The 18,505-nt window shown below is 44.2% G+C and overlaps 1 long non-coding RNA gene across 1 annotated transcript; it reads right to left on the bottom strand.

Annotated features, from left to right (window-relative positions):
- Positions 1 to 6,197: 6,197 nt before the first annotated feature.
- LOC119359635 lies at positions 6,198 to 6,740 on the bottom strand. Its single transcript, XR_005172606.1, has 3 exons — positions 6,584 to 6,740; positions 6,376 to 6,512; positions 6,198 to 6,214 (listed from the first exon to the last, which is right to left on the bottom strand). It is a non-coding gene; the product is annotated as an uncharacterized LOC119359635 (long non-coding RNA).
- Between the last annotated feature and the right edge of the window lie 11,765 nt (positions 6,741 to 18,505).

The following is an 18,505-nucleotide window of genomic DNA, read 5'->3' as shown; positions in this document are numbered from 1 at the left end:
GGATTGCTGGAGCCAGCATACTTTTTAGCATCCTTAGGATCATCAAAACCTTTTATTGTATTACATACAACTTTTCTTACGAAAACTGGTAAGAAAACTTGTTTTGACATCTATCTGTAAGATTTCATAATCGAAAAATACAGCTAATGTTAACATGATTCCGATGGACTTAAGCATCGCTACGGGTGAGAAATTCTCATCGTAGTCAACTCCTTGAACTTGTGAAAAGACTCTTTCCCACAAGTCGAGCTTCATAGACGGTAACATTACCGCCCACGTCCGTCTTCTTCTTAAAGATCCATTTATCTCAATGGCTTGCCGATCATCGGGCAAGTCCACCAAAGTCCATACTTTGTTCTGATATATGGATCCTATTTTGGATTTCATGGCTTCTAACCATTTTTCGGAATACGGGCCCACCATCGCTTCTCCATAGCTCGTAGGTTCATTGTTGTCTAACAACATGATGTCTAAGACATGATTACCGTACCACTCAGGAGTAGTACATATCCTTGTCGACCTACGATGTTCGATAGCAACTTGATCTGAAGCTTCATGATCACTATCATTAACTTCCTATTCAACAGACGTAGGCGCCGTAGAAAACATCTTTCTGTGTCACATCACTCTCTGGTTGAAGTAAAGGTTTGACAACCTCATCAAGTTCTATCTTCCTCCCACTCAATTCTTTCGAGAGAAACTCCTTCTCGAGAAAGGACCCGTTCTTAGCGACAAACAATTTTCCCTCGGATCTGAGATAGAAGGTATACCCAACTTTCACCTTTGGGTATCCTATGAAGATGTGTTTGTCTGCTTTGAGTTCGAGCTTCTTTGGCTGAAGCCTTAAGCATCGCAGCCCCAAACATTAAGAAACGACAACTTTGGTTTCTTGCCAAACCAATGTTCATACGACGTCGTCTCAACGGACTTAGATGGTGTCCTATCTAAAGTGAATGCAGCTGTGTCCAACGCATAACCTCAAAATGAAAACGGTAGATTGATAAGAGACATCATCAATCGCACCATATCTCATAAGGTTCGATTACGACGTCCGGACACACCATAACCCAGTGGTGTTCCAGGTGGCTTCAACTGTGAAACAATTCCACAATGCCTTAAGTGTTTACCAAACTCATAACTCAGATATTCTCATTGATCAGATCGTAGGAATTTGATCTTCTTGTTATGATGATTCTTAACTTCACTCTGAAATCGCTTGAACTTTTCAAACGTTTCAGACTTGTGCTTCATTAAGTAAATATACCTATATCTACTCAAATCGTCAGTGAAGATGAGAAAATAGCGATATCCACCGCACGCTTCAATTCTCATTGGATCACACGCATCAGCATGTATGATTTCCAACAAGTCACTTGCCCGTTTCATTGTACCTGAAAGCGGGGTCTTAGTCATCCTGCCCATGAGGCATGGCTCGCATGTGTCAAGCGATTCAAAATCAAGTGACTCCAAACGTCCATCGACATGGAGTTTCTTCATGCATCTTACGCCAATATGACCTAAGCGGCAGTGCCACAAGAAAGTGGTACTATCATTATTAACTCTACATCCTTTGGCGTGAACATGTGTATTACCACGGCCGAGATTCAATGAACCATTCACATAGGGTGCATGACCATGAAAGGTATTATTCATGTAAACAGAATAACCATTATTCTCTAATTTAAATGAATAATCGTATTGCAATGAACATGATCTAATCATATTCATGCTTAACGTAGACACCTGATAACATTTATCTAGGTTCAATACTAATCCCGAAGGCAGATGGAGCGTGCGATGGTGATCTCATCAACTTTGGAAATACTTCCAACACACATCGTCACCTCGCCCTTAGCCAGTCTCCGTTTAGTCCGTAGCTTTTGCTTCAAGTCACCAGTAATAGCAACTGAACCGGTATCCAATACCCAGGTGCTACCAGGAGTACTAGTGAGGTACACATTAATAACACGTATATACTTTGTTGAAGTTGCCAGCCTTCTTATCTACCATGCATTTGGGGTAATTCCGCTACCAGTGACCGTTCCCCTTACAATAGAAGCACTTAGTCTCGGGTTTGGGTTCAACCTTGGGTTCCTTCACTGGAGCGGCAACTGGTTTGCCATCCATAAAGTTTCCCTTCTAGCCCTTGCCCTTCTTGAAACCAGTGGTCTTGTTAAACCATCAACACTTGATGCTCCTTCTTGATTTCTACCTATTGTGGTCTTAAGCACCGCGAACAGCTCCGGGATCAACTCCATCCCTTGCATGTCATAGTTCATCACGAAGATCTAGTAGCTTAGTGATAGTGGCTAGAGAACTCTATCAATCACTATCTTATCTGGAAGTTTAACTCCCACTTGATTTAAGTCATTGTAGCACCCATACATTCTGAGCACATGCTCAGTAGCTGAGCTATTCTCCTCCATCTTGTTGGCAAAAGAACTTGTCAGAGGTATCACACCTCTCAACACGGGTATGAGCCTGAAATCCCAATTTCAGCTCTTGGAACATCCCATATGTCTTATGGCGTTCAAAACGTCATTGGAATCCCGATTCTAAGCCGTAAAGTATGGTGCACTAAACTATCATGTAGTCATCAGGATGTATCTGTCAGGTGTTCACAACATCCACAGGCGACGTTGTAGGGGTTTGCACATCGAGCGGTGCATCAAAGACGTAAGCCTTCTGTGTAGCAGTGAGGACACTCCTTGGACTACGGACCTAGTCCGCATCATTGCTTACAATATCTTTCAACTTAATCTTTCTCTAGGAACGTATTGAAATAGGGAACGTGAGCTATTTATCTACAACATATTTGCGAAGACAATTCAGACTATGTTCATGATAATTGAGTTCATCTAATGAACTCCCACTCAGATAGACATCCCTCTAGTCATCTAAGTGAAACATGATCCGAGTCAACTAGGCCGTGTCCGATCATCACGTGAGACGGACTAGTCAACATCGGTGAACATCTTCATGTTGATCGTATCTTCTATACGACTCATGCTCGACCTTTCGGTCTTCCGTGTTCCGAGGCCATGTCTGTACATGCTAGGCTCGTCAAGTCAACCTAAGTGTTTTTGCTGTGTAAATCTGGCTTACACTCGTTGTATTCGAACATTAGAGTCTATCACACCCGATCATCACGTGGTGCTTCGAAACAACGAACCTTCGCAACGGTGCACAGTTAGGGGGAACACTTTTCTTGAAATTTTAGTGAGGGATCATCTTATTTAAGCTACCGTCGTTCTAAGCAAATAACATGTAAAACATGATAAACATCACATGCAATCAAATAGTGACATGCTATGGCCAATATCATTTTGCTCCTTTTGATCTCCATCTTCGGGGCTCCATGATCATCGTTGTCACCGGCATGACACCATGATCTCCATCATCGTGTCTTCTTGAAGTTGTCTCGTCATCTATTACTTCTACTACTATGGCTAACGCTTTAGCAATAAAGTAAAGTAATTACATGACGTTTATGTTGACACGCGGGTCATAAATAAATAAAGACAACTCTTATGGCTCCTGCCGGTTGTCATACTCATCGACATGCAAGTCGTGATTCCTATTACAAGAATATGATCAATCTCATACATCACATATATCATTCATCACATCCTTTTGGCAATATCACATCACAGGGCATATGCTGCAAAAACAAGTTAGACGTCCTCTAATTGTTGTTGCAAGTTTTTACGTGGCTGCTATAGGTTTCTAGCAAGAACGTTTCTTACCTACGCGAAAACCACAACGTGATATGCCAATTTCTATTTACCCTTCATAAGGACCCTTTTCATCGAATCCGATCCGACTAAAGTGGGAGAGACAGACACCCGCTAGCCACCTTATGCAACTAGTGCATATCAGTCGGTGGAACCAGTCTCACGTAAGAGTACGTGTAAGCTCGGTCCGGGCCGCTTCATCCCACGATGCCGCCGAATCAAGATAAGACTAGTAACGGCAAGTAAATTGACAATATCGACGCCCACAACTGCTTTGTGTTCTACTCGTGCATAGAAACTACGCATAGACCTAGCTCATGATGCCACTGTTGGGGAACGTAGCAGAAATTCAAAATTTTCTACGCATCACCAAGATCAATCTATGGAGTAATCTAGCAACGAGGGGAAGGAGAGTGCATCTACATACCCTTGTAGATCGCTAAGCGGAAGCGTTCAAGTGAACGGGGTTGATGGAGTCGTACTCGTCGTGATCCAAATCACCGATGATCCTAGTGCCGAACGGACGACACCTCCATGTTCAACACACGTACAGCCCAGTGACGTCTCCTACGCCTTGATCCAGCAAGGGGAGAAGGAGAGGTTGGGGAAGACTCCATCCAGCAGCAGCACGACGGTGTGGTGGTGGTGGAGGAGCGCGGGACTCCAGCAGGGCTTCGCCAAGCACTACGAGAGACGAGGAGGGAGAGGGGTAGGGCTGCGCCAACAGGGAGAGAATTCGTGTGTTGGGCAGCCCCCATACCTCAAGTATATATAGGGGGAGGGGAGGGGCTGCGCCCCCACCTAGGGTTCCCTCCCTAGGGGTGGCGGCAGCCCCTAGATCCCATCTGGGAGGCGGCCACAAGGGGGAGAGGGGGAGGCGCACCTAGGGTGGGCCTTAAGGCCCATCTGCCCTAGGGTTTGCCCCCTTCCCCTCTTGGAGGCGCCTTGGGCCTTAGTGGGAGGCGCCCCAGCCCACCTAGGGGCTGGTCCCTTCCCACTATTGGCCCATGTAGGCCTCCGGGGCTGGTGGCCCCACCTGGTGGACCCCCGAACCCTTCCGGTGGTCCCGGTACACTACCGGTGATGCCCGGAACAATTCCGATGGCCAAAACCATACTTCCTATATATCAATATTTACCTCTGGACCATCCGGAACTCCTCGTGACGTCCGGGATCTCATCCGGGACTTCGAACAACATTCGGTAACCACGTACATACTTTCCCTATAACCCTAGCGTCATCGAACCTTAAGTGTGTAGACCCTACGGGTTCGTGAGTCATGCAGACATGGTCGAGACAACTCTCCGGTCAATAACCAACAGCGGGATCTGGATACCCATGTTGGCTCCCACATGCTCCATGATGATCTCATCGGATGAACCATGATGTCAAGGACTTAATCAATCCCGTATACAATTCCCTTTGTCTAGCGGTACGATACTTGCCCGAGATTCGATCGTCGGTATCCCGATACCTTGTTCAATCTCGTTACAGGCAAGTCTCTTTACTCGTTCCGTAACACATCATCCTGTGATCAACTCCTTGGTCACATTGTGCACATTATGATGATGTCCTACCGAGTGGGCCCAGAGATACCTCTCCGTTTACACAGAGTGACAAATCCCAGTCTCGATTTGTGCCAACCCAACAGACACTTTCGAAGATACCTGTAGTGTACCTTTATAGCCACCCAGTTACGTTGTGACGTTTGGCACACCCAAAGCACTCCTACGGTATCCGGGAGTTGCACAATCTCATGGTCTAAGGAAATGATACTTGACATTAGAAAAGCTTTAGCAAACGAACTACACGATCTTTGTGCTAGGCTTAGGATTAGGTCTTGTCCATCACATCATTCTCCTAATGATGTGATCCCGTTATCAACGACATCCAATGTCCATGGTCAGGAAACCGTAACCATCTATTGATCAACGAGCTAGTCAACTAGAGGCTTACTAGGGACATGGTGTTGTCTATGTATCCACACATGTATCTGAGTTTCCTATCAATACAATTCTAGCATGGATAATAAACGATTATCATGAACAAGGAAATATAATAATAACCAATTTATTATTGCCTCTAGGGCATATTTCCAACAGATTCTTCAGGGTCCAGAAGACTGGGATGACAGCTCAGCCTCTCAACGATCAACTCGCTCTCCTTCGCAACACACTTTGGACCATTGCAATGTTTCATAAATGGCACAAAGATAGTAGTAAGCCCAAGGTATAAAATCCTAAATTTAAATACAGGGTATAAAATCCTAAATTTAAAGTGGCGCACAAGTTTATTTAGTCAAATTAGATGCTTATTGTGGCAGCGATCATGGAAATAGAAGAATCTCCTTCACCACTGTTGGAACAGATAAGTTCATAAGCGCAGTTTTGGATATCGTCACTCAGACTGATCTCATCATGGGGGACAAGGGTGTGCTTGTACAGCCACTCAGACTTCAATTTAATTTCTTGATCCATACACTTCCAAGGAGAGAAATCATGGGTTAGTTTGCAGTTGGTGCAGATCAAGAATTCCAAATGATACATACTGCGAGCTAGCAACTAGATATATGGCCACATGTACATGCAAATCCGCTTGTTTTGATTTCATGCAATCGGGGTAGGTTAGAGATGTTAATTACCAACTTGTAGGCATCGGGATCATGATAACGAGGAGCATTATGATCGCAGAACTTCTGGAGGTATGCACGATACGGACACCAGTCATCTAAAGCTTGAGGATATAGGCGATTATTTCCCCATGCTCTCTCAAAAAGACCTGAAACTGTATGATTAGAAAGATTGTGCACGCATCCCAGCAAAATAAAGCAAATAATTTGAGGGACTCACGGGGAAAGTGGATCATCAACAAGGGAGGAACGGATCTATCCCCTCCCTCCTCAATATCAATATCAAGGAATTGGTCACACCATGAGACCATCATCGCATAGAGACCCCTGAGGGCAGCGGCAGGCTCAATCATCACATCACAATCATCCTGATCTTGATCCGATTCAGGGGCTGTTTGGTTCTAGGACTGGCATTGTCATACTTTGCCACACATTTTTGCCAAACTTGCCTAAGGTTAGTTCATCAAAATGAGAGCCACAAGTTGGCAAGCCTAAGGGAATCTTGCCACACCTTTTGTGTGTATGCCATGTGGGGCACAAGTGTGGCTTGAACCAAACACTCTCCTAAGTTGGTCAAACTTGCCTAACCTTAGGTGTGGCAATCTTTGGCAAAGTTAGTCACAAACCAAACAGCCTCTCAACTTCCCTCACACCCTCCCCCTTCGAGGTCGGGATAGGAGGAGATCCCGAAGACGCTCGCATTGCGGCGGGCTAGATCTGATCATACCTGGCCAAACAGGCCGGCCCGGCCCGGCACGGCCCGGCCCATCGTATCGTGCCTGGCCCGGCACAGCCCGCCAGGGCACGATTACTATATGGGCCGTGCCGTGTCGGCCCGCGTGCTGCGCCCCCAGGCCCAGGCACGACCCAGTTAGTAAATGGGCCGGCACGTTGGCCCGTTTAGCACGGTGGGCCGCATATTTTCAGCCTATTATTTGATGCACTAAGCATTTTTGGTCTATTTTTACATGTTGGGCCATATATAGATGTATATAGAAAAACTTAATCGGGTCGTGCCGTGCCGGCCCGTGTGTCCAGCCTCCAGGCCCGGGCACGGCCCAGGGTGTGCCGCGTGCCGGGCCCGGCCCATTTAGCCCGTTCCGTGCCTGGCCCAAGGCGGGCCGTGCCGGCCCGAAAAAACCGGCCCATTTGGCCAGCTATAGATCTGATGTATGGCTTAGGGTGTTAGGCAAATTTGACAATTTTGACCTCGGGACGAAATCAATTCACAGAATGAACTGCCCGTAAAACTATTTCACAACCCTGACCCTTTTGTGTAGCACCCGCCATGCAGGCGCCACACACTATGGTGCAACGCCCAGCTCTGGGGCGTTGCACGCCAGTCCACCGTGGCAGCCCTTGGGCCCGCACCCAGCAGTGCAGCGCCTCCGAGCTAGGCGCCACACATGTAATGTGCAGCGACTAGCGCTCAGGCGCTACACTGTGACTTAGATAGGGGCTGGCCCCCACTCCCCCACCCCACACACCCCAACCCGAGCTTTGTCCCCTCTTCCACTCTCTCCCTCTCTCAAATCCTCTCCCAAATCTTGCAAATTTGAAGAATTTGTCCGTGGGTTTCGAAGTCAAACCCTCCCTCAAGGTAATCTTCTTCGACCCCCTTGTTTTGATCCAAGTAATGCTAGTTTGGGGAAACCCTAGTTTTGTTTGGATCTAGAGATTTGTATGGAGATGTTAGATCTTTGTTTGCCAATTTCCTATGATTAGGCTTTGTTAGTATGTTAGGGTTATTCTTATGGGTGTTCTTATGTTGGTGCTAGGGTTATGGTTAGGGTTAGGGTTATTGTTAGGGTTATGGTTATTGTTAGGGTTATGGTTAGGGTTAGGGTTGTTGTTTGATATATATTTTAGGGTTTGTATTCTGTGTTAATCCTTAAATTAGTACTCATGGAAGCAATGTTACGTTGTGTGGTTTGAATGCTTATAGGGATGGGAAGAACATGTGTGTTTGTTCATCATGGGGACAAAGACGCCTTCTTGAAAAGCAATATTGAACCGGACCCGGATGAGCTTGATATGGTGTTTGATAGTAGTCCTAGCTATGCGGAGCTCTTGCAACAAGTGAGGAAAGATTTGAATTGGATGGACCCTAGTGATATTGTTGAGTTGGAGGGAAGGCATAATGTAGGTTTTGGAATGCACATCCGTTGAAAGACAATGCGTGTCAACTCGGAGCAACGTTGGGTTGCATACAAGGAAACGGTGGCCGATTCACTTGACAATGCTGTTGAGTTATTTGCAACGAAGAAGGTTGATTCAAGTTTGCATTTGGACTTGAACCGGAAACCCTCCCCTTTGGTTGCTAGTAGCCCCCCCACCCTTGAAGCGAGATGAAATTGTTGAACCTCTTTTGACCCAAGAAGTGAGGCCAACATTGAGCCCGTTTACAAACAACCAAGATGAAGCTTTGCAAGAGGACAATGATGAGTATGCAGACGATGACAATGAAGTTGATCTCCATGACAACAATGTGGGTGATCTTGACAAATATCATTTGCAAGAGACAATGGACCATTCCATCCCTTTTTCCCGTGCATATGCATCAGATTCGGATGACGAAGGTCCCAATGAACAAGTTGATGAGGAGGGGTTCACGGTGAAGGAGGCCGATGTTGGGGAATGTAGTAATTTCAAAAATTTCCTACGCACACGCAAGATTATGGTGATGCATATCAACGAGAGGGGAGAGTGTTGTCTACGTACCCTTCGTAGACCGGAAGCGAAAGCGTTAGCACAACGCGGTTGATGTAGTCGTACGTCTTCACGATCCGCCCGATCCAAGTACCGAATGCACGACACCTCCGAGTTCTAGCACACGTTCAGCTCGATGACGATCCCCGGACTCCGATCCAGCAGAATGTCGGGGAAGAGTTCCGTCAGCACGACGGTGTGGTGACAATCTTGATGTTCTACCGTCGCATGGCTTCGCCTAAGCACCGCTACAATATTATCGAGGATTATGGTGGAGGGGGGCACCGCACACAGCTAAGAGATCAATGATCAATTGTCGTGTCTATGGGTGCCCCCCTGCCCCCGTATATAAAGGAGCAAGGGAGGGAGGCGGCCGGCCTAGGAGGAGGGCGCGCCAAGGGGGGAGTCCTACTCCCACCGGGAGTAGGACTCCTCCTTCCCTTGTTGGAGTAGGAGAGAAGGAAAGAGGGGGAGAGGAACAAGGAAAAGTGGGCTGCACCCCTTGTCCAATTCGGACCAGAGGGGGGGCGCGCGCCTCCTTCCTTTTGGCCTCTCTCCTCTATTCCCGTATGGCCCAATAAGGCCCATATACTCCCCTCCGAATTCCGGTAACTCTCCGGTACTCCGAAAAATACCCGAATCACTCGAAACCTTTCCGATGTCCGAATATAGTCGTCCAATATATCGATCTTTACGTCTCGACCATTTCGAGACTCCTCGTCATGTCCCCGATCTCATCCGGGACTCCGAACTCCTTCGGTACATCAAACTCATAAACTCATAATATAACTGTCATCGAAACCTTAAGCGTGCGGACCCTACGGGTTCGAGAACAATGTAGACATGACCGAGACACGTCTCCGGTCAATAACCAATAGCGGAACCTGGATGCTCATATTGGCTCCCACATATTCTACGAAGATCTTTATCGGTCAGACGGCATAACAACATACGTTGTTCCCTTTGTCATCGGTATGTTACTTGCCCGAGATTCGATCATCGGTATCTCAATACCTAGTTCAATCTCGTTACCAGCAAGTCTCTTTACTCGTTCTGTAATACATCATCCTGCAACTAACTCATTAGTTGCAATGCTTGCAAGGCTTAAGTGATGTGCATTATCGAGAGGGCCCAGAGATACCTCTCCGACAATCGGAGTGACAAATCCTAATCTCGAAATACGCCAACCCAACAAGTACCTTTGGAGACACCTGTAGTGCACCTTTATAATCACCCAGTTATGTTGTGATGTTTGGTAGCACACAAAGTGTTCCTCCGATAAACGGGAGTTGCATAATCTCATAGTCAAAGGAACATGTATAAGTCATGAAGAAAGCAATAGCAACAAACTAAATGATCAAGTGCTATGCTAACGGAATGGGTCAAGTCAATCACATCATTCTCCTAATGATGTGATCCCGTTAATCAAATGACAACTCATGTCTATGGTTAGGAAACATAACCATCTTTGATCAACGAGCTAGTCAAGTAGAGGCATACTAGTGACACTTTGTTTGTCTATGTATTCACACATGTGTTATGTTTCCGGTTAATACAATTATAGCATGAATAATAAACATTTATCATGATATAAGGAAATAAATAATAAATTTATTATTGCCTCTAGGGCATATTTCCTTCAGTCTCCCACTTGCACTAGAGTCAATAATCTAGTTCACATCGCCATGTGATTTAATACCAATTGTTCACATCACCATGTGATTAACACCCATAGTTCACATCGACATGTGATCAACACCCAAAGGGTTTACTAGAGTCAATAATCTAGTTCACATCGCTATGTGATTAACACCCAAAGAGTACTAAGGTGTGATCATGTTTTGCTTGTGAGAGAAGTTTAGTCAACGGGTCTGCCACATTCAGATCCGTACATATTTTGCAAATTTCTATGTCAACAATGCTCTGCATGGAGCTACTCTAGCTAATTGCTCCCACTTTCAATATGTATCCAGATTGAGACTTAGAGTCATCTGGATCAGTGTCAAAACTTGCATCGACATAACCCTTTACGACGAACCTTTTGTCACCTCCATAATCGAGAAACATATCCTTATTCCACTAAGGATAATTTTGACCAATGTCCAGTGATCTACTCTTAGATCACTATTGTACTCCCTTGCCAAACTCAGGGCAGGGTATACAATAGGTCTGGTACACAGCATGGCATACTTTATAGAACCTATGGCTGAGGCATAGGGAATGACTTTCATTCTCTCTCTATCTTCTGCCGTGGTCGGGTTTTGAGTCTTACTCAACTTCACACCTTGTAACACATGCAAGAACTCCTTTTTGACTATTCCATTTTGAACTACTTCAAAATTTTGTCAAGGTATGTACTCATTGAAAAACTTATCAAGCGCCTTGATCTATCTCTATAGATCTTGATGCTCAATATGTAAGCAACTTCACCGAGGTCTTTCTTTGAAAAACTCCTTTCAAACATTCCTTTATGCTTTGCAGAATAATTCTACATTATCTCCGATCAACAATATGCCATTCACATATACTTATCAGAAATGTTGTAATGCTCCCACTCACTTTCTTGTAAATACAGGCTTCACCGCAAGTCTGTATAAAACTATATGCTTTGATCAACTTATCAAAGCATATATTCCAACTCCGAGATGCTTGCACCAGTCCATAGATGGATCGCTGGAGCTTGCATATTTTCTTAGTACCTTTAGGATTGACAAAACCTTCTGGTTGGATCATATAAAACTCTTCTTTAATAAATCCATTAAGGAATGTAGTTTTGTTTATCCATTTGCCAGATTTCATAAAATGCGGCAATTGCTAACATGATTCGGACAGACTTAAGCATAGATACGAGTGAGAAACTCTCATCGTAGTCAACACCTTGAACTTGTCGAAAACCTTTTTGTGACAATTCTAGCTTTGTAGATAGTAACACTACTATCAGCGTCCGTCTTCCTCTTGAAGATCCATTTAATCTCAATGGCTCGCCGATCAATGGGCAAGTCAATCAAAGTCCATACTTTGTTCTCATACATGGATCTCATCTCAGATTTCATGGCCTCAAGCCATTTCGCGGAATCTGGGCTCATCATCGCTTCCTCATAGTTCGTAGGCTCATCATGGTCAAGTAACATGACCTCCAGAACAGGATTACCATACCACTCTGGTGCGGATCTCACTCTAGTTTACCTACGAGGTTCGGTAGTAACTTGATCTGAAGTTACATGATCATCATCATTAGCTTCCTCACTAATTGGTGTAGTAGTCACAGGAATAGATTTCTGTGATGAACTACTTTCCAATAAGGGAGCAGGTATAGTTACCTCATCAAGTTCTACTTTTCTCCCACTCACTTATTTCGAGAGAAACTCCTTCTCTAGAAAGGATCCATTCTCAGCAATGAATATCTTGCCTTCGGATCTGTGATAGAAGGTGTACCCAACATTTTTCTTTTGGGTATCCTATGAAGATGCACTTCTCTGATTTGGGTTTGAGCTTATCAGGTTGAAAACTTTTTCACATAAGCATTTCAACCTCAAACTTTAAGAAACGACAACTTAGGTTTCTTGCCAAACCATAGTTCATACGGTGTCGTCTCAACGGATTTAGATGGTGCCCTATTTAACGTGAATGTAGCTGTCTCTAATGCATAACCCCAAAACAAGAGTGGTAAATCGGTAAGAGACATCATAGATCGCACCATATCTAATAAAGTACGGTTACGACGTTCGGACACACCATTACACTGTGGTGTTCTAGGTGGCGTGAGTAGTGAAACTATTTCACATTGTTTTAACTGAAGGCCAAACTCGTAACTCAAATATTTTACTTCTGCGATCATATCGTAGAAACTTCTATTTTTGTTACGATAATTCTCCACTTCACTCTGAAATTCTTTGAACTTTTCAATTGTTTCAGACTTATGTTTCATCAAGTAGATATACCCATATCTGCTCAAATCATCTGTGAAGGTCAGAAAATAACGATACCCGCCGCGAGCCTCAACAGTCATCAGACTGCATACATCAGATGTATTATTTCCAATATGTCAGTTGCTCGCTCCATTGTTCCAGAGAACGGAGTCTTAGTCATCTTGCCCATGAGGCATGGTTCGCAAGCATCAAAATGATTCATAATCAAGTGATTCCAAAAGCCCATCAGCATGGATTTTCTTCATGCACTTTACACCAATATGACCTAAACGATAGTGCCACAAATAAGTTGCACTATCATTATTAACTTTGCATCTTTTGGCTTCAATATTATGAGAATGTGTATCACCACAATCGAGATCCAACAAACCATTTTCATTGGGTGTATGACCACAGAAGGTTTTATTCATGTAAACAGAACAACAATTTATTCTCTTACTTAAATGAATAACCGTATTGCAATAAACATGATCAAATCATATTTATGCTCAACGCAAACACCAAATAACACTTGTTTAGGTTCAACACTAATCCCGAAAGTATAGGGAGTGTGCGATGATGATCATATCAATCTTGGAACCACTTCCAACACACATCGTCACTTCACCCTTAACTAGTCTTTGTTCATTCTGCAACTCCCGTTTCGAGTTACTACTCTTAGCAACTGAACCAGTATCAAATACCGAGGGGTTGCTACGAACACTAGTAAAATACACATCAATAATCTGTATATCAAATATACCTTTGTTCACTTTGCCATCCTTCTTATCCGCCAAATACTTGGGGCAGTTCCGCTTCTAGTGACCAGTCCCTTTGCAGTAGAAGCACTTAGTCTCAGGCTTAGGACCAGACTTGGGCTTCTTCACTTGAGTAGCAACTTGCTTGCCGTTCTTCTTGAAGTTCCCTTTCTTTCCCTTTGCCCTTTTCTTGAAACTAGTGGTCTTGTTAATCATCAACACTTGATGCTCTTTATTGATTTCTACCTTCATCGATTTCATCATCATGAAAAGCTCCGGAATCGTTTTCATCATCCCTTGCATACTATAGTTCATCACGAAGTTCTACTAACTTGGTGATGGTGACTAGAGAATTCTGTCAATCACTATTTTATCTGGAAGATTAACTCCCACTTGATTCAAGCGATTGTAGTACCCAGACAATCTGAACACATGCTCACTGCTTGAGCTATTCTCCTCCATCTTTTAGCTATAGAACTTGTTGGAGACTTCATATCTCTCAACTCGGGTATTTGCTTGAAATATTAACTTCAACTCCTGGAACATCCATATGATCCATGACGTTCAAAACGTCTTTGAAGTCCCGATTCTAGGCCGTTTAAGCATGGTGCACTAAACTATCAAGTAGTCATCATATTGAGCTAGCCAAACGTTCATAACGTCTGCATCTGCTCCTGCAATAGGTCTGTCACCTAGCGGTGCATTAAGGACATAATTCTTCTGTGCAGCAATGAGGATAATCCTCAGATCACGGATCCAATCCGCATCATTGCTACTAACATCTTTCAACTTAATTTTCTGTAGGAACATATCAAAAATAAAACAAGGGAGCTAAACGCGAGCTATTGATCTACAACATAGATATGCTAATACTATCAGGACTAAGTTCATGATAAATTAAAGTTCAATTAATCATATTACTTAAGAACTCCCACTTAGAAAGACATTCCTCTAATCTTCTAAGTGATCACATGATCCAAATCAACTAAACCATAACCGATCATCACGTGAAATGGACTAGCTTTCAATGGTGAACATCAATATGTTGATCATATCTACTATATGATTCACGCTCGACCTTTCGGTCTCAGTGTTCCGAGGCCATATCTGCATATGCTAGGCTCGTCAAGTTTAACCTGAGTATTCTGCATGTGCAAAAACTGGCTTGCACCCGTTGTAGATGGACGTAGAGCTTATCACACCCGATCATCACATGGTGTCTGGGCACGGCGAACTTTGGCAACGGTGCATACTCAGGGAGAACACTTTTATCTTGAAATTTAGTGAGAGATCATCTTATAATTCTACCGTCAATCAAAGCAAGATAAGATGCATAAAAGATAAACATCACATGCAATCAATATAAGTGATATGATATGGCCATCATCATCTTGTGCTTGTGATCTCCATCTCCGAAGCACCTTCATGATCACCATCGTCACCGGCGCGACACCTTGATCTCCATTGTAGCATCATTGTCGTCTCGCCAATCTTATGCTTCCACGACTATCGCTACCGCTTAGTGATAAAGTAAAGCATTACAGGGCGATTCCATTGCATACAATAAAGCGACAACCATATGGCTCCTGCCAGTTGCCGATAACTCAGTTACAAAACATGATCATCTCATACAATAAAATTTAGCATCATGTCTTGACCATATCACATCACAACATGCCCTGCAAAAACAAGTTAGACGTCCTCTACTTTGTTGTTGCAAGTTTTACGTGGCTGCTACATGTTGGGGAACGTAGTAATTTCAAAAAAATTCCTACGCACACGCAAGATCATGGTGATGCATAGCAACGTGAGGGGGAGAGTGTGATCTATGTACCCTTGTAGATCGACAACGGAAGCGTTTGGTTGATGTAGTCGTACGTCTCCATGGCCCGACCGATCAAGCACCGAAACTACGGCACCTCCAAGTTCTAGCACACGTTCAGCTCGATGACGATCCCCGGACTCCGATCCAGCAAAGTGTCGGGGAAGAGTTCCGTCAGCATGACGGCATGGTGACGATCTTGATGTACTACCGTCGCAGGGCTTCGCCTAAGCACCGCTACAATATTATCGAGGACTATGGTGGAAGGGGGCACCGCACACGGCTAAAATATGATCACGTGGATCAACTTGTGTCTATGGGGTGCCTCTTGCCTTCGTATATAAAGGATCCAAGGGGGGGTGCGGCCGGCCCTAGTAGGAGGCGTGCAGGAGGAGTCCTAATCCTACCGGGAGTAGGACTCCCCTCCCTTTCCTTGTCCAATTAGGAGAGGGGGAAGGAAGGGAGAGAGGAGAGGGGGGCGCCGCCCCTCCCTCCTTGTCCAATTCGGATTAGGGGGAGAGGGGGCGCGCGGCCTGCCCTGGCAGCCCCTCCTCTTCTCCACTCTAGGCCCATGAGGCCCATTAACCCCCCAGGGGGTTCCGGTAACCCCCCGGTGCTCCGGTTTTATCCGAAACTTCCCCGGAACACTTCCGGTGTCCGAATATAGCCGTCCAATATATCAATCTTTATGTCTCGACCATTTCGAGACTCCTCATCATGTCCATGATCACATCCGGGACTCCGAACTAACTTCGGTACATCAAAACTCATAAACTCATAATATAACTGCCATCGAAACCTTAAGTGTGCGGACCCTACGGGTTCGAGAATAATGTAGACATGACCGAGACACGTCTCCGGTCAATAACCAATAGCGGAACCTGGATGCTCATATTGGCTCCTACATATTCTACGAAGATCTTTATCGGTCAGACCGCATAACAACATACGTTGTTCCCTTTGTCATCGGTATGTTACTTGCCCGAGATTCGATCGTCGGTATCTCAATACCTAGTTCAATCTCGTTACCGGCAAGTCTCTTTACTCGTTCCGTAATACATCATCTCGCAACTAACTCATTAGTTGCAATGCTTGCAAGGCTTATGTGATGTGCATTACCGAGAGGGCCCAGAGATACCTCTCCGACAATCGGAGTGACAAATCCTAATCTCGAAATACGACAACCCAACATGTACCTTTGGAGACACCTGTAGAGTACCTTTATAATCACCCATTTACGTTGTGACGTTTGGTAGCACACAAAGTGTTCCTCCGGCAAACGGGAGTTGCATAATCTCATAGTCATAGGAACATGTATAAGTCATGAAGAAAGCAATAGCAACATACTAAACGACCGGGTGCTAAGCTAATGGAATGGGTCATGTCAATCAGATCATTCACCTAATGATGTGATCCCGTTAATCAAATAACAACTCTTTGTTCATGGTTATGAAACATAATCATCTTTGATTAATGAGCTAGTCAAGTAGAGGCATACTAGTGACACTCTGTTTGTCTATGTATTCACACATGTATTATGTTTCCGGTTAATACAATTCTAGCATGAATAATAAACATTTATCATGATATAAGGAAATAAATAATAACTTTATTATTGCCTCTAGGGCATATTTCCTTCAGTCTCCCACTTGCACTAGAGTCAATAATCTAGATTACACAGTAATGATTCTAACACCCATGGAGCCTTGGTGCTGATCATGTTTTGCTCGTGGAAGAGGCTTAGTCAATGGGTCTGCAACATTCAGATCCGTATGTATCTTTCAAGTCTCTATGTCTCCCACCTGGACTAGATCCCGGATGGAATTGAAGCGTCTCTTGATATGCTTGGTTCTCTTGTGAAATCTGGATTCCTTTGCCAAGGCAATTGCACCAGTATTGTCACAAAAGATTTTCATTAGACCCGATGCACTAGGTATGACACCTAGATCGGATATGAACTCCTTCATCCAGACTCCTTCATTTGCTGCTTCCGAAGCATCTATGTACTCCGCTTCACATGTAGATCCCGCCACAACGCTTTGTTTAGAACTGCACCAACTGACAGCTCCACCGTTTAATGTAAACACGTATCCGGTTTGCGATTTAGAATCGTCCGGATCAGTGTCAAAGCTTGCATCAACGTAACCTTTTACGATGAGCTCTTTGTCACCTCCATATATGAGAAACATATCCTTAGTCCTTTTCAGGTATTTCAGGATGTTCTTGACCGCCGTCCAGTGATCCACTCCTGGATCACTTTGGTACCTCCCTGCTAGACTTATAGCAAGGCACACATCAGGTCTGGTACACAGCATTGCATACATGATAGAGCCTATGGCTGAAGCATAGGGAACATCTTTCATTTTCTCTCTATCTTCTGCAGTGGTCGGGCATTGAGTCTTACTCAATTTCACACCTTGTAACACAGGCAAGAATCCTTTCTTTGCTTGATCCATTTTGAACTTCTTCAAAACTTTGTCAAGGTATGTGCTTTGTGAAAGTCCAACTAAGCGTCTTGATCTATCTCTATAGATCTTAATGCCTAATATGTAAACAGCTTCACCAAGGTCTTTCATTGAAAAACTCTTATTCAAGTATCCCTTTATGCTATCCAGAAATTCTATATCATTTCCAATTAGTAATATGTCATCCACATATAATATCAGAAATGCTACAGAGCTCCCACTCACTTTCTTGTAAATACAGGCTTCTCCAAAAGTCTGTATAAAACCAAATGCTTTGATCACACTATCAAAGCGTTTATTCCAACTCCGAGAGGCTTGCCCCAGTCCATAAATGGATCGCTGGAGCTTGCACACTTTGTTAGCTCCCTTTGGATCGACAAAACCTTCTAGTTGCATCATATACAACTCTTCTTCCAGAAATCCATTCAGGAATGCAGTTTTTACATCCATCTGCCAAATTTCATAATCATAAAATGCGGC

Source organism: Triticum dicoccoides, chromosome 2A, assembly GCF_002162155.2.
Source record: "Triticum dicoccoides isolate Atlit2015 ecotype Zavitan chromosome 2A, WEW_v2.0, whole genome shotgun sequence".
Lineage (NCBI taxonomy): Eukaryota > Viridiplantae > Streptophyta > Magnoliopsida > Poales > Poaceae > Triticum > Triticum dicoccoides.
Note: the sequence above shows the minus strand (reverse complement) of the source record. Positions and strands in the feature narration are given on the sequence as shown.